The sequence below is a fragment of the Dipodomys merriami genome, unplaced genomic scaffold (assembly GCF_024711535.1).
Source record: "Dipodomys merriami isolate MVZ:Mamm:240054 unplaced genomic scaffold, mDipMer1.0.p SCAF_1, whole genome shotgun sequence".
In the NCBI taxonomy this organism is placed as follows: domain Eukaryota; kingdom Metazoa; phylum Chordata; class Mammalia; order Rodentia; family Heteromyidae; genus Dipodomys; species Dipodomys merriami.
This window is the reverse complement of record NW_027202270.1, coordinates 103,679,606-103,696,177: the sequence shown is the minus strand read 5'-3', so window position 1 is coordinate 103,696,177 and position 16,572 is coordinate 103,679,606. Positions and strand designations below refer to the sequence as shown.

General features: G+C 38.2%; 1 long non-coding RNA gene across 2 annotated transcripts in view; it reads left to right on the top strand.

The window, feature by feature from the left end:
* LOC138803824 (uncharacterized) overlaps nucleotides 1–16,572 on the top strand; it is a 43,381-nt gene that overhangs the window by 12,143 nt on the left and 14,666 nt on the right. The window contains exons 1-2 of one of the 2 annotated variants that reach the window (XR_011365078.1): nucleotides 3,249–3,493; nucleotides 10,045–10,134. This is a non-coding gene — a long non-coding RNA (uncharacterized lncRNA). Of the gene's footprint in view, nucleotides 1–3,248; nucleotides 3,494–10,044; nucleotides 10,135–16,572 lie in introns of those variants that run through there. The other variant, XR_011365080.1, reaches the window with a different exon arrangement.

Here is a 16,572-nt window from a genome sequence, read left to right as displayed (position 1 = left end):
AAGATCTTTACCATTCTAATGGATGGCCCTCTAAGATCACAATCCTATCATCCTTTTATGGTTAGAAGTGTGAACAGACACTGTGGCTTCATCAACCAGAAAAGAACTGAAAACTGATGTTGGTTGTTAGTGGTACTTCCACATAGAGCTACTATGTGGAAGGTGATCTGTTGAGATGGTGAGTGGTAAAAATGTCTATTATTACCATACTTCTAAACTTCTGACCCATAGGGAGCACTCTTTACCTTGAGTAGGGGCTGTAGCACTGAGGCACAATGGAGCCAACAGAATGAAGTGTGTCATGGGGGAATCTTGAAATTAGAAGTGGCCCAGTGTTGGCTCAAAAAGCTACTGAAACATCTCTTCATTAATTTAGGGGCCGGGGTCAAGATCATTTACACATTTTGTTTAGTTTTTATGGCCATACTGGACTTGAACTCAAGACCTGGGCAATATTCCTGAGCTTTTTCACTCAAGACTGGTACTCTTCTACTTGCTCCACCTCTAGCTTTTTGCTGGTTAATTGGAAATAAGACTCTCAAAGACTTTTCTGTCCAGGCTGGCTAGGAACCATGATCCTTAGATCTCAGCCTTCTGAGTATCTAGGATTATAGACAGGAGTAGCTGGCTCATTTTCATATTAAAAGGGAAGACTGTACTAGCAAATTCTTTACTGTTCAAAATGTGAATTCTTTGACCAATAAATACAAGGGTATCATTTCCCATAGAAATTATGCAGTTATGCACCACATACATCTATGGCTTCACCCAGGCAGGCTCCTTCAGAAGTCATTTGCACCTGGGAAGTATTTGCTCACAAAGACCAGGAGACTGGAAGCAGTCAAATAAAGCCCCAGACAAGCAAAATCTTCAGTCTGAATTCCATTTTTTTTTTTTTTGGTCCAGTCGTGGGGCCTGAACTCTGGGCCTGGGCGCTGTCCCTCAGCTCTTCAGCTCAAGGCTAGTGCTCTACCACTTGAGCCAGAACGCCACTTCCGGCTTTTTTCTTTTTTTGCTTATGTGTGCTGAGGAATCGAACCCAGGGCCTCGAGCATGCAAGGCAAGTGCTCTACCACTGAGCCACCTTCCCAGCCCGTGAATTCCATTTGTTTAAAACTGAAAGTTCTTTTTTAAAGCATGTGCTACCTGTAAACTTACTGATTCCACCTTATGTGCTTATAGACTTCATGGGGTGCACCCCCTCTACTTGTTTTCCTATTAAGAAAAGGAGAAGTAAAAGGTGACATTCTTTGTCAATTTCTAGAACAAACAATGACCTATTGTCTATCCAAGAACGTTTCTCTTTGTTCATATGAAAGTAGAAGCCGGTATTTCACCCCTAACAACGATAGGGAAAGTTAATTCCCTATTATGAGATTGATTTAAAACAATAATTGCACATAGAGAAAATGTTTGATAAGAATGAAAAATGAGTTGGTTCAGATCGCCTGTTGTCAATGTGCATTCAGTTTGGACATTCTATAGGAAAACTAGGAAGTATTATCCCAAGACTTAACATATTTTGTGATAACAAGAAAATGTAGTAGTCTATTTATTGATTTGTTTATTCATTCATTCAGTCAGTAAACATGCACTGAGCCCTTACCGAGGCAAAGTGCTGAACACAAAGAGAAAGACACATCTTTGACCTCAAAGACACATGTGTGAGAAGACAGGAAATCAGTTCAATGCAAGACACAGGGGAATAAGTTTGATAAGAAGAAAAACAAGATGATATCTGAATTCACTCTTGAAGGAGGAACAGAGTTTTATCAGGCATGTGGGTGGAGAAAGCAGCATGTTCAAAGGCCCAGACACAATGGGGATTGGTGGCAATAAGACCCAAGGGGGATTGGTGGGAGTAAGACCCAAGGGTGGTACAGTCTAAGTATTTTGAAGATAGTTGAGTGTTATCTTCTGCTGCAGGTGGAAGGCCATGGGGGAAAACATCTGAACATAGCTGTGAATTTTAGAAAGGCTTTGCTGTCAGCAGAGCAGAGAACAAATTGGAAGTGGGGGACAAACTAGCCACAGTGTGACTATGTAGTGGCTCTTTTCACCTGCTGCTTAATAGGTAGAGTGCTAAAGAGAAATACCTTTTAAAATTGAATAGATCTAAATCCTCAAAGTGTGACAAGAAATGAAGACATAAATGTTTTATAAAGAAGTATCTTTTGTGTGTGTGTGCGTGTGTGCGTGTGTGCGTGTGTGTGTGTGTGTGTGTGTGTGTGTGTGTGTGTGTGTGTGTGTGTGTGTGCCAGTCCTAGGGATTGAACTCAGGCTCTGGGAGCTTTTTTGCTCAAGGTTAGTGCTCTACCATCTGAGCCACAGCTTCACTTGTTACTTTTTGGTGATTAATCAAAGATAAGAATCTCACAAACTTTCTTGCCCAGGCTAGCTTTGAACTAAGATCCTCATATTTCAGCCTCCTGTGTAGCTAGGATTACAGACATGAGCCACAGGTGTCCAGCTAGAGAAGCATCCATTCATGTTGATAGAGATGGCTGAGTAATTTAGTGTGGCCTACACATACCTTTGCATGCATGTATTATTGTACTTAATTGTGGATTGACAGGAGCCTGAGTATACCTCTACGCTAATGTATGGAAAGACTGCTGCAGAAAGAATGCTATCAGGAGTGGAGTGCCTTGCCTGTGGTTTAGTTTTACATCCCAGTCTTTGAAAGACCTTGGGAAAGTCACTTTAATTTTCCCCAACGCAAAGTGTGAGTTATTTGTAATGCCACTTACATCATTCTGTGATTCGCAACTGTGTTTGTACTTAATACTCTTCCCTGATGTTATTTCTTACTCCATCTTAATGTTTTCTTTTTCACCATCTTAAGAGGGACAGAAATATTGAAAGCTAACTCTTAAATATGTAATTTACAATAAGATTCTGTTTTGATTGTTTTATACTTAATACACTAGGTCTTCCCTGGTCAAGGGTAAGGATACTGATATTTGTTTTGAACCAATGGACTTTCTGCTCACATAAATCACATTTTATCTTTCTATAATTAAGAAAAAGAGTCCCATTTAGTCACTTTCAAGGTTTTGTAGGCTAAATGAATAACTGAGCTCCAGTATTTTGTTATGGACTTTTCTGCCTGAAATGATTCTATTGCTCAGACCAAATGACTGCATGTTCTCAGGAAGCTAGTTGTGTGGATAAAATTGTAACCCTTAAAATTAGAGAAATTATGCTGACTCCATATTTTACATTGTGTATTTCTTTGGAAACTTCCTGTTCTTTAAAGTTTTTCCCCACACTTGAAGGCCTGTTTACATTAGTAATATATCTTCTAGAGCTCTGGGAGTTCATGGGTTTGTACCCACAAAAAAAAAATCAGAACACTGTTACTGTGCTTCAGAGACATGCAGGGGTCCCAGGACAAATCAAAATGTTTTTAAATGTATGACATGTGTGAAGTTGATGAAAATTCATGACTTCCCTCTGCCAGAGCTGCTTCAGCTTAAATCATCAGAGAAAGGTGAGTGCAAAGAATTTCATTTAATACTTTTAATTCTGGAATCCTTCCAGTCCTTGCTCATTGTTTTGTGTTTTGGGTCTGTCCTGCTTAGTTGTCTTTGTAAAAAAATAAAAACAAAAATTAGCTGCATGCTCAGAATTTACCTTTCAGAATTTTCTGCTTTTATCATTGCTCAGACCTGTAACTTGTGAAGAGGAACAGAAATATGATTAGAAAATTTAGTTACCTACTTATAAAACAAAAAAGTAGATGTGAAGGACCATGTGAATGTTATGAAATTTTAGTAGAACATACATTATTTTTTTAGAAATACTCTCAACTTTATCTTTTAAAATTGAAAAGAAAATAGTGCAAGAAAATTTTGATAAATAAAAAGCCCAATGCTGTGGATATTGAGATCAGCTGTTTTAAAGTAAAAAAAAAAAATCCATTCAAAGCAAAATAAAAGGCATTGTGTAGTGTGTGCCGGCTAAAACTGAGAACACAAGAGCATTGCAGTTAATTAGAACCAATCATTAGGATGCTTTGCAACATTTCTCACATCAGTGCGCCATCTGATCTTCATAATACAAATTTCCCACAGCCTTGATGCAAAAAGGGCTGGAAATAAATATTTGACTTATTAAAACCTATGATCCATTTTAATTGCTCTTTCTTTTCATTACTTTTCAGTCACTACTATGAAAATAAGATTTTGAAAAAATCCACAAATATTCTATTTGTTTCTTAAGATACTCTGAATTTCATTTTGGTTTTCATTTTATGTCTATTTGAAACAAGACTGAGTTTTAAATACACAAGTTAGAACATGAATTTGATTTATTATGAAAGATAACGGGTCTTTTCCTGGGATGTCGAATCCAAGAATATTATAAATGACTAATTAATACATTACAAATGATCAAGTGCTACATTATAGCTATCCTCATATGAATATAATACTAAATTAAGTGGCATTAACAGTTACATCATATATCTCTTAAAAGAATAGATAATGCGTAACATTATTCTATTTTATAATTCCTTCAATGCCTAGTTCTACCCAGAAAAGTTGACTTTTCCTTCCATTTACTGAAAATATTAGTAATAAAATTCTACTTAGGAAAAATACTGCTTTTGTCCTATTTTCATGGAGATTACAGACTGTTCATTACAAGCAACTTTGTCTTTTTTCTTCTCCCTCGTATCCAACTTTTTTTCCTTTAAAAAAATAATTTTCAGTTGATTCTTTGTTACCTTACTCTCTAGCATTAAACTTAGAGCTCTCCCTGGGTCAGATAGTTTGTTAAAAATATGGGAAACTTAAGGCAATATAAAATATATATCTTGACAATAGATTACTGCTCCCTCCTGAAGACTCATTTGTGAGTGGCTAGCAGGTACCCCTTCCTTTTTAGAGGCAAACTAGTTGTGAAACTGGTAGTATTAATGAGAGGATTGTCTTCCAAACGAAACCATGATCCAGTCTCCGATTTTCATGAAGCACAGCTCATGCACTGGAGCGATTTGTTCTTCAGCCTGCAGTCATCTCTAAGTGAAAGGAAATATGCTTTAGAAGAAAACAAATGCAGCCTGGTATTAACTGTTTTGTTTTTGTTTTTGTTTGTTTATTTTGTTCAGGTCTGTATTTTTTCTTCTCTCACATAGCACAAGAGCTTTTTTCCCCTTCCTGCTTTTAACAAAAAAAGATTATTGTGAAGTATTTTCTTTCTTGAACATTCATGTTTGGGTAAAAAGAGGGAAAAATAGTTTTAAAGAACCATTTTCTCTTTAGCACTAAACTTTTTCTTTGTTCTCTGCAGAAGGAGAGTATCTTTGAGTTGGAGTCTCTTTAGTAAATTTACTTTCTGCTACTTTTACAGAGACAAACAACTTCGATGGCAGATAACTTATTTAGAATATTCTACAACCATAAAAGAAATTGGTGCTAGAATGCAGTTTTGTTTCTTTATTAAAGAACCTATTACAATGCTTATGTGCCTCTGATCAGATAAGATAATATTTATCAAAATGAACTCCAGGAATTGGAAACAAAGAAAAAGAACCTACTAAAGACTTAGCAATATTTGTGTCTATATTAAAAAAAATTGATATGCTTGTCTGTCAAGATTGGAGTGTTAGTTATAAATACTAACTGTATCCATGAAAAGCAGTTTCAACAGACAGCAGCCTTAAAATTGTCTCTGTTGCCTACAATTTGTCTTATAGGAATTGGAATAATAATGTCCTAAACTTTGAGTTTCTGCTTTCCTCTTTAATCAGTATTTTTTAAAGCAAACAATTTAAGTAGAAAAGTCATTTAATAAAAGTAATTGGTTTGGGTAAAATAGGACTCACATTCTCTGCCAGATAACAATTCAGCTGCTGGTCTAACTTCAGTGGTACTTCATTAGACACAGATCTCATTCATCTTAAAGTCTGAAGAAAGACCTTATTTTTAAATTTAATTTTTTTTAAAGAAGTAAACAAATAAGAGGAGGAGCTGGAATAGAACCTATAACAGATTTGCTCCCTGTTCTTCAATTCCTTAAAAATGTTTCTTAGGGGACAAGAATGTACTATATTTAGTTTCGTGACAAAGGAGCCTTTTAACACGAAGAGCTTAAAAAAACTCCAAAGAAGTTTGCTTAAAGCAGGTAGGCTAAGCTCATGCCAGTAGGAGTTATCTAGATTCCAATATTAGTATAAAAACTAAAAGTTTATAAAGTTTAAAACAAATGTAAGGCTTGTCCTTAATAAATAGCCTCTTTGAAAAAATAATGAAAACAGTTCAAGCAATGTCTGGGATTCACCTTGGGCAACGTGTTCAGCGACATGTTATTTTGCTGTTCTCTGAACTTGAGAATAAATGAAAATTATGTAATTTTAGAATGTTGTCAGACAGCAGTCTTGTGCAAGATGGTATGTAGTTAAAATAAATGCTCACTGATAAGCAACCTTAGCTCACTTAGTAATTAAAATTTATCATTAATACTGTTATTTGTTTTGGTAAATGCTAAACTGTACAGGTTGTATATTAAGACAATCCAAGTTCTTAGCTATATAAGACAAGTGTTCTTTGAATAGTGAAGCAATTAATAAAAAGCCCCTTGTATCTGATTCATTAATATGCAGTTTTGTATCTTGTGATCTGTATGGATTTAAATTTCACTGATCAGTAAATGCTTTTAACTACATATTTTATCAAGGTTAAAATATGTACTGGCAGTTAGTTGAGTTGATTGAAGAGAATTCTTATATTTAATGCTGCTTTTTTCTAACAGAAAGAAGTTATTAGATACAGTGCAAGGCTATTGCTAATTTGCTAAAGTTGTACATATTTTGTTAAAATGTTTAATTTGGTTATGAAAACAATTTCATTGATGCTAATAAATCCTCACTTTTTTGAACTCTATTTCTTTAAAAGTTCACTTTTTTTTTAAAGGACTGAGTAAATGCACTTAGAATTCAAATTCACTCTTACAGATAAGTTTAAAGTCCTCAGCAGGATAATGAAACTATTTACTTGGCCTCAAGTTATCAGTTTGACATATAAAATGATTTAACAGAACTAACTAGTACATGCAAACCCACACTAGAAACCAGCTGAGAGAATAGACTAGAAGGAAAAAGGAAGAGTTTCAGGAAATGATATTTTCCCATCAGTGGATCGGTATGCATACATTAGAGGCATAAAAGGCAGCAGGGGGAGAAACAAAAGCCGTAAGCTAAGGATCCTGCAAGTCTGAATTAACTAAATGGAAAAAAAATGAAATCATTCTGCTTAAACTTGTTCACTAATAAAAGGAGAATCGCTTTTGTTAAATATGCTTGTTGTGATTACCAAGCAAAAATTTTCTCCCAGACATCTATGAATAAAACATGCGTTTGAGCATTAGGTAAACAAACAATAAATGGATGAGTTCAGTTGCAACATAATAACATTTTATTTAGAAAACATATATAATCATATTTGTATTGGCAATCCAAATTTAATGACTTCTTTTAGTAAAATCAAAGTGCCTCACAAATAACATCTGATGCATAAGTATTGCTTATTCTTTGCCCATTTCCCCCTCTATTTTCTCATAGAAACAGATTTTAAAGGTTTCTACTGAACCAAACATAAACTAGATAAAGCATGACTTTTTAAAAAACAAAATAACACTTCTTTTTAATCATCTTAATTTTAGGTTACATATGGTATAAAAAATAAATTTAAAAAGTACATTTTTTTTCCAGACTGGGTAGAAAACATTTCCAGTCTATGTAGTTTGAGCTAATTTGAAGAAGACTCTGTGTGGCTGAACCACCGTCTTCAGCTTAATATCCATTTCATTAACACGACATCTGTAAAATATGAATGAAAAGAAACCATTTACAATAAGGAAAGCAAACAACAGAATGAATTTCCTCTGTTGGTGTTTTATAAGACTGTTAAACAGAAAATGGAGGGAAGAACTCTCTTTAGACGATATCACTTAATTAAGTAAAGCATCCTAATCAGAGTCCCCTCCAATTGTAATGACTGTAGGGAGTCAAGTACATTTCTGTCTATATTAGAGTATCTAACTGCAATGATTTATTGATATTTATTTTAGAAGTACAACACAAAAGCAATAAAGCAGCAGAAGCAGAGAGAGAGGAATGTGCCATTGCTTACTGCAGGTACAGCTAGAACACTTTAATAAAAGTCCTGATTTTCTCATGGGAGGTTTTGCTTTCTCACACCAGAGCACACTGTTAGAAGGAATATTCCTTTACCACATGTGCTTCCCACCCCCCCCCAACCCCCCTCCGCTAAATGCTCACTGTGACGTTTCTTTGTCCATTGGTGAATCATTGATTCACTTTCTTCACTGCAAGAATCACTGCAAATGAGTGGATGAGCACCTGCTGTTTTCTGCAGTGACATTACTGGATTGCATTCAACACTGATTTTAGTCTTAAAATACAGCTTCTCTGTATGGGAGAGAGATTGGAGGTGGAGAGTAAATATACAGTATAGGCAGGAAGACATTGGCTGCCTTCCAAGTTGCACACAGCATAAACCTGTTTATCTGCCACATTTCACAAATCTTAAAAACATGTGAATAATCAGGAGAGCAACTGGATAAGTGATTCACACTAGGGAAGCTCACCAATATTCTGATGTGAGGACACTATGAGTCCAAGACACTGGCACAACTAGACTTGTATTGCAGGAAACTGCACATAATAAAGTTGATTAGTGGTTCAGAAAAGAAAATAGCATATACTCAAATGAATTTGAAGAGGTATCTCAAGTTTATGGCTTGTTATATTTATGTGCAAGGATTGAATAAAAATACACTTTCACTCACAACTATGGGGATCATGCACATTCGGACTTCACATTGGTTGCTAAGATTATTTATTTCTAGGAACCCAAATGTAAATATTTGGAGCCAATTACACCAACACACTTTTTTTTTGAAATTAAATCACAAATGAGGCTCAGAATCAATTTATTTTGGATTCTTCATTTTGAAGAAGCAACTTTTCTTAGAAAGCTGTATTCACTTTTATAACTACAGAGGGTGATTTTTCCTTTTTTTGCTACTAAGTGAACCAGGCAAACAAGGCCGTCATTATTGCTACTGCACAGCTTTCTCTGTTTCCACCCTCAATTCCTGTTGTTTCTTCTTTATTTGCTGGTCTTTTAATCCCCCTTTGCTTTATTCCAGCGATTATTGTGCATTAGCACTAAGCTGCAAAGTAGAAGCTAAGATTGAGGGGCCAACCTCAGAAGTATGCTTGGGGAATTCTCTTAAGATTATTTATGAAGTTCAGTCATGGGTCACTCCATAAACTGGGCCTTGGGCCACTCTATAAACATAATTACAGTAAAATGGTCTTGCTTGCTACATCCGTCAATCAGCTTATAATTCAGACCTATCATCTTACTATCCCCCAAAAGATGACTTTCTCTACATTCCAATATTGAAGGCAGAGGAATAATAATTTAGCAAGGCAGATAAATAAATCTGTATATGCTATTTGTTGTTTTTGCTTTGTAAAAATGCAAATTGCTAAAACTTTATTTATTTATTTATTTAGTCCAGTTTTGGAGCTTGAACTCAGGGCCTGGGTGCTGTCCCTGAGCTTCTTTGTGTTCAAGGCTAGCACTCTACCACTTGAGTCACAGCACTATTTCTGGCTTTTTCTTAGTAGTTTATTGGTGGTAACAGTCTCACAGACTTTCTGGCTTCAAACCATGAACCTCAGATCTCAGGCTCCTGAGTAGCTAAGATTACAGGCATGAGCCATCAGTTCCCAACTGCTAAAACTTTTTGACACTGGAAAATTTTGTTAAATGTTAACTAACCAAAGTCATCATCATCATCTTCTTAGCAACAGGCAATCCTGCAAAAGGTAGGTGACCTGAAGATTGATGTTCTGAATGATACTCTGCTACCTTTCAGTTTCTTCATTAAAGCCTTGTGTCATTAAAGCTTTACATCAAGACAATGTACATGGGATCTATTGCCAATACATCTGCCTCTAGTTTCTCTTGTCTTGACATTTCCTCATCTTCTTGCTTCTTGTCTCAGGTTCTCTTTCTTCAGGATCAGGCACAGAGACTCATGGAATGGCTCCAAGGATCAGAATGTGAACACCTAAATCAGAACATACCACTTTGTGTAAGTCTGTCCTGATTAGTCTTTTTAGAAACAGGACACTTGGAAGCGGTGCACCAGCCTTAAGCCAAATTAAAGCAAAAGTGTGAGGCTCTGACCTCAAGTCCCAGTGTCAGCATAATAAAAGGGAGAAAGAGAGAAAGAAAGGAAGGAAGGAGGGAAGGAAAAAAGGAAGAGGTCACTTCATAATATGGGTTCATCTTTCCTTTTTCACTTTCTCAGCCATCTTGTAAAATAGGGTAATTTTTAAAAGTAAGCATAGGGTAGATCTTGTAGGAAACACCATGCATGAACTGAAAAGCATCCATAAAGATGTGTCCAGGTAAGTGACAAATGGCAGTTTGTGGGCACTTAAGGGTAGCACTAAAATTATTTGTAATCTTGTCTGCAGCCTGGGACACCACATGTTGATTTTGTAATCACAGGAAGTTTTACTAAGTTTTCTGCATGAGTTAGGTTTTGAGTATATACCCACAGAACTGAAGTCAGTTTCATGAACCTCAGTTAAGGTCAACCACTGTTTAGTCAGCTACAGCAAGCTCCTTTACAGAGTTTCAAAGTGATGGTTATTCTGAGTAAAAAATGATCACCAAACCCTATATAACATGTACACTAAAAGAACCTAAGAAATATTATCCTGGGTTTCAATGGCCATTGTAATTATAAAGGCAATATAAAAAAAGCATAGAACATCAAAAGTATAAGTCCCCTTTCCTCGCCTTGTCCCCTCAGTAGTTTTCTATTCCTCAGTGGTGACCATTAGTAACAGTCTCTCGGTCTTATTTCTAACATTTCACATTGATACACAAGCATATCTTATTGTAAATAACAAATGCAGTTTTGTAGTTCATTAGCTATTTTCAGCTTGCTTTTATTCATTTAGCAATGTAGGTTGGCCATTTCCCCATGCTCTACACAGTAAGGATGGTACATCCATTACCACACTGATGGATATTTACATTACTTTATTTGATCTTTGCTTTTCAAAATAATGCTTCAGCAAACATATGCGTACTTTCTGTGTACCTTCACTAAGTGTACTTAAGAAACACATTTCCATTTCTCAAATGAGATCACCAACATTCCTGCTACTTACTAAAGAAGTTGTACTAATGTACCTTTCGTGGATGGGTTTTGAGAGGCAGGGGTTTTGACAATGGCACAAGGGCCATGGTGCATCCTGCCATTCCCTCCCTTCAAATTGGGCTACTTGTGATTTAATGGCAAGTGTGATGGTTAGGGATGACCTTGTAGGGGGAGAAAACTCCTCCAAAATACCTGCTGTGGATAGAGCAGAGTTGGGGTGTGTGGGGTGTGGGTACTGTTGTAGAGGGAGGAAGGAAAGAGTTGGAGAAGCACAGCTTCCATGGTTTTGGGAACGGGTCTGAGTTTCCTCCTCAGCTTTTTGCTCATAGCCTTCAAGCAAAGTGTGGGCACTGCAGAGCAAAACCTGGAATTTGTCACGAGAATGTGTGTGAGAAGGAGATTTAGAACTGTGTTCTCTCTGTCTCTGTCTCTGTCTGTCTCTGTCTCTGTCTCTGCCTCTGTCTGCCTCCCTCTGCTTCTCTGTCTCTGTCTCTTTCAATCTCCCCCTCTCTTTCTCATCTCGGCACAGGTTGTACTTTGAGGGCTAAGTTACCTTCTTCCTTATCTTGGTCTGGCTTCTGAGGAAGTGCTATTCTCAGTCACCTGTGGCTGATCTCCAGCAGGCAGGAGTTTCCTAAGCTTCCTTTCAATTTTGCCATTCAGCTTTTGTCTGTGATTAACCCAGAAATGTACCCGACATTGACCCAGTCCCTGAATTTGAAGAGATAGCCTCATCCTTGAAACTGCCACTCTTTATTCAGTACTTTTATCTTGATAAGTCCCATTTTCATCTCGAAATAGAAACTCAGAAGTGCTGCAATCTACACCTGGTTCTCAGCCTTTAAGTTGAGGTGGTTACTTCAGTGTCCTTAGGGTTATAGCTACACTAGGAAGTTTAGTTGGGATTCAGCTCTAGCATGCTAAGTACTATGGTAAGGATTGTAGATATGAAGATGAGTGAAACACAATATGTGCCCTCCAATAGTTCATAAAATAGCAAGGAGACAGACAGCACTAACCAAATAAAGGCTACTCTCATAGGTATTAAAACAGAGGTCTTGAATCAAAAGTCTATGGAGTCTCAGATCTGGAAATTTAGCCTACAAATGTATCTGTGCCTGTACAAAAGGGGAAATCTTTGCTATCGCATTGTATGTAATAGCAAGGATCAGGATATTTTGCCCTGGGCATAGTAGTAATTCCAGCATCATTTCCAGCATTCGAAAGGCCAAGATAGGAGGACCATGAGTCCAATCTCACCCTGGGCTACATTGTGAGTTAGAGGCTATCCTGAAATAATAGTGAAAATAAAGGAAATTATAGAATGTGTATGATGTATATTGTTATGTGCCTAGTAGATCTAAGAAATAATAGGGCTTAATATTTGTCTATGTGGTCATGCTAGAATAATGCTAATTGGGTCAGCGATGGATCACATCCACAAGAGCAGTTCCATAGATGACAATAGAGCTAAAGCTATCTTTTCCCTTCATGTCAGCCTCACCGTGGTAAGCTAGTGCCATGTAGTGTCTGCATTTGTGGTGACACAAATTCAGTGGGTTAAGCAAACCCACTGAATAGAGTTATGGTAATACAACTATGAAAAACTTGATGATGATAATGATGATGATGATGATGATGATGATGATGATAAACAGCTATTGCTAGTTTATTATTGCAGCAAATAAAGATCTTTAAATAAAAATCTTTTTTTGGGGGGGTCCAATTGTGGGGCCTGAACTCTGGGCCTGGGCACTGTCCCTCAGCTCTTCAGCTCAAGGCTAGCGCTCTACCACTTGAGCCACAGCGTCACTTCCGGCTTTTTTTTGCTTATGTGGTGCTGAGGAATTGAACCCAGGGCCTCATGCTTGCAAGGCAAGTGCTCTACCACTGAGCCACCTTCCCAGCCCTAAATAAAAATCTTACATTACAAATAAGACAAGTTAGCCCTGCCTTGCCACCTATACTTACTTTACTAAGCTAGACTTAGTATATAGACTTAGATATTCTACAATGTAATCCTAATTTCTACTTACTATTATTTTTCAAATTTGTAATCTTTTTTTTTTGGGTCCGGTCATGGGGCCTGAACTCTGGGCCTGGGCGCTGTCCCTCAGCTCTTCAGCTCAAGGCTAGCGCTCTACCACTTGAGCCACAGCGCCACTTCTGGCTTTTTTCTTTTTGCTTATGTGGTGCTGAGGAATCGAACCCAGGGCCTTGAGCATGCAAGGGAAGCTCTCTACCACTGAGCCACCTTGCCAGCCCTGTAATCTTTTTTGTTGTTGTTGTTGTTGTTGGTCATAGGTCTTGAACTCTGGGCCTGGGCGCAGTCCCTCAGCTCTTCAGCTCAAGGCCAGTGCTCTACCATTTGAACCACAGCACCACTTCCAGTTTTCTGGTGGTTAATTGGAGATAATAGTCTCATGGACTTTCTTGCCAGGGGTGGCTTTGAACCATGATGCTCAGATCTCAGCCTCCCGAGTAGCTAGGATTACAGGCGTGAGCCACTACTGCCGGCTTGTAATTTTTATTTATCAGAAGTCCACTGTAAAAGAGTGTGGGATCTTACCTAGAAGTAGCCTTATACTTCTTATGTTAATCTCATGTCTTTTTTCTTTCCCTTCCTTCCTTCCTCCCTTCCTTCCTCCCTCCCTCCCTCCCTGGGCTTCTGTGCTTAAGGCTAGTGTTCTACCATTTGGGCCACAGCTCCAATTCCAGAGTTTTGGTAATTAATTAGAGAAGACTTGAAGGACTTTCCTGCCTCGGCTGGCTTTGAACTAAAACTTTCAGATCTCAGCCTGCTGAGTAGCTAGGATTATAGCGTGACCCACCAGTACCTAGCAATGGGAATTATTTTGAACAGGGATGGGAGGGAGGAAGAAATTGTTCTTACAATGTTCTCAGAGAATTTGAATTTTTCTTTCTTTCTTTCTTTCTTTTTTTTTGCCAATCCTGGAAATTGATCTCAGGGCCTGGACACTGTCCCTGAGGTTCTTTTGCTCAAGACTAGTGTTCTACCACGTGAGCGATAGCACTACTTCTGGCCTTTTCTGTTTATGTGGTGCTGAGGAATCGAACATAGGGCTTCATGCATGCTAGGCAAGCACTCTACCACTGAGCCACGTTCCCAGCCCTGAATTTGAATTTCTTGTGACTAGGAGACAACCTTAGGAGATTTCATTCTTCTAACTATTTGGGGGGGCGGTGAGCAGTCCTGGGCTTGAACTCAGGGCCTGGGTGCTGTCCTTGAGCTTTTTCACCTCAAGGTTAGTGCTCTACCACTTTGAGCCATAGTTCTGCTTCCGGTGGTTTTGGTAGCTAATTGGAAATAAGAGCGTCTTTCTTTCCAGGGTAGGCTTCAAAACACAATCCTCAGATCTCAAGACTCCTGAAAAGTTAGGATTACAGGTGTGAGCCACTAACGCTCAGATTTTTCCAGCTTCTTATTGCTAAGGAGTTCAGGGTAGCCACCTCTGGTGTCCCTGCATGACTCTGCCATAAGAAATGTGATTGTGGGCTGGGAAGGTGGCTCAGTGGTAGAGCGCTTGCCTTGCAAGCCAGAGGCCCTGGGTTCGATTCCTCAGCACCACATAAGCAAAAAGCAAAAAGCTGGAAGTGGCGCCGTGGCTCAAGTGGTAGAGTGCTAACCTTGAGCTGAAGAGCTGAGGGACAACGCCCAGGCCCAGAGTTCAGGCCTCACGACCAGACCTCCCCCCCTCCCCCCAAAAAAAGAAATGTGATTGTCCTGCTTAAGTCATGAAGTTGAACAAGGAGAAATTTACTTAGTTAAGTTTTAAATAAAGGTCTTATACTGAGTTACATATAAGAGAAGTTAACTGCCTTGCCATTAAAAAAATGCTACTTTTCTTCAAGGATGTCTACCTAAATTTCTCAGAATATCCCATTAAAGTGATCTGGGTGAGGTACTGGGATAGAATTAGATCTCGAGAATTTTCTGGTTACTTCCTTGAACTGAAATTAGGACAATTTACAAGACAGTAGGAGAGAATAAGCAACCCTGAGAAGAAATGTTGGTGATTCCATGATTAGAAATGATAGTGCTACATTGGTGGAGTCCCGATCATCACACAAGTCATCCAAGGACACTTCATCCATGGTGGATGAGGGGTACATCATTGCTCATGTATATGTGCATGAAATCCTATCACCACTACCACCACCCCTTCTTTTTGGTTTCTTCTAGTCATTAATGCCCTGAAGACAGCCATGGCTTACCCAGGGCATAGTTATTGGCTACCCAGAAAGGTAGTGGCAAATGACTGTAAGCATGAAGGTGGTAGCTTCCAGTTTCTTTTGTCACTCCCCTCAAATCAGTCCTGTTGAAAGGGTAAAAAAATCCACTCTTCCCCCCACTTTTTTTGTGCTAGTCCTTGGGCCTGAACTCAGGCCTTGAGCATTGTCCTTGAGCTTTGGTGCTTTACCAAAGTGCTCTATCACTTGAACCACAGCTCCACTTCTGGCATTTTTGGTGGTTAATTAGAGATAATAGTCTCATGGGCTTTCCTACCTGGGATGGCTTCAAACTCTGATCCTCAGATCTTAGCCTTCTGAGTAGCTATATTACAGGCTTGAGCCACCAGCACCCTGCTAAGTCTTGGTGATTTAGAAATGGGATTTTTCAGAGATGATCAAGTGACCCTATAACTTATCTAGTCTACATCTAATGTCAGTTTCTTTTGGGTAGGACTAGTGAGCCATTACTTTATTTTTTTGTAGTTTGCCACACAAATGTGAGCCTGTTAAAGTGAGTTATTGCCAGCAATCAGGACCACTTGTTACACCACACAAGTAAGAGGGACTCAGGTGAGAAACAACTCTGATTATATGTATTTAGCCCAACTGTACATCAGTTGTAACTCCTTAACTGTATTTCCTTTAGCCGCTAATTGAAATACTTTATCAGTGAAAGTCTTGACATAACAGTTATACAAACATACACATAAGAACATGGGGAAAATTAAATGAGACTTATAATATACACCTTAACAAAATGATGGCTTAATTTGTACTCTCTTTGTAAATTTAACTAAATATTGTGGAGAGTAGTTCTTGCTTTAAATCGTAAGTATATGGGCATTTATTGAACACAATATGCAAATACTTCAGGAGGCTTGTGATTAGCACAGTGGTATTCAGGTTTGGTTTGTAGAGACTTTCAATCAAAAACAAAAGGCCCAAGCAGATGATAAAACACGTAGATGAGATGATTGCCAAAAAGGGCCCAATTCTGTCTCACTCATATTAGCTCAGTTCTAGATCCTGGTTTCTTAGCATGTCCCTAAACAGGAATTCTCTGAGCTGGCTGTGGGTTTCCTATGGATTAGCATGAAGGAA